At 46.1% G+C, this 623-nt stretch overlaps 1 pseudogene; it reads left to right on the top strand.

Moving 5' to 3' along the window:
* Nucleotides 1–214: 214 nt before the first annotated feature.
* On the top strand, nucleotides 215–379 carry LOC145277194 (U2 spliceosomal RNA; annotated as a pseudogene).
* Nucleotides 380–623: the final 244 nt, after the last annotated feature.

Raw genomic sequence — 623 nt, 5'->3', positions numbered from 1 at the left:
ATCAAAGGTCTGTTGTTAATAGATGCTGTTCTTATCTTTTTAAGCTTTTCTTGGCCTTTTGGCTAAGATGCCAATGTAGGGGCAACCCTTCATACCAATTGTCACTATCCAGCTCCCCTACTCCCTGGGGAGTTGGTCCCCATTTTCCCTTCACTCCTCACATCAAAAATCGGCCTTGTGCCTAATTTGCTTGGTGGGGGAGCAAATAAATAAAACCTTTTCTTGGCCTTTTGGCCAAGATCAAAGTGTAGTATCTGTTCCGGCAGATGCTGCAAGCTATGACTAGCTATGACTAGCAAGGACCAGATGTGGGGGCAACCCCACATGCCTGACCTTTAACCAGCTCCCATTTCCCATCTCTCGGGAGCTGGTCCCCTTTTCCCTTCCCCCTCCCTTCACTCCTCACATTAAAAATTGGCCTTGTGCCTAATTTGCTCGGTGGGGGAGCAAATAAATACCATCTGTTCCGGCAGATACTGCACTTAAGATAATTTGTACCAGTCAATGGAGGGGAAACCCTCTATACTGGGACAATTATTATTTTTGGTAACCAGAGTGACCCCTTTTAGGGGAGCTGGTTTTTACCTCACATTAAAAACGGCCTTGTGCCTAATTTGCTCAGT

The sequence above is a fragment of the Euprymna scolopes genome, chromosome 5 (assembly GCF_053919585.1).
Source record: "Euprymna scolopes isolate OS-2025 chromosome 5, ASM5391958v1, whole genome shotgun sequence".
Classification (NCBI taxonomy): Eukaryota; Metazoa; Mollusca; class Cephalopoda; order Sepiida; family Sepiolidae; genus Euprymna; species Euprymna scolopes.
Note: the sequence above shows the minus strand (reverse complement) of the source record. Positions and strands in the feature narration are given on the sequence as shown.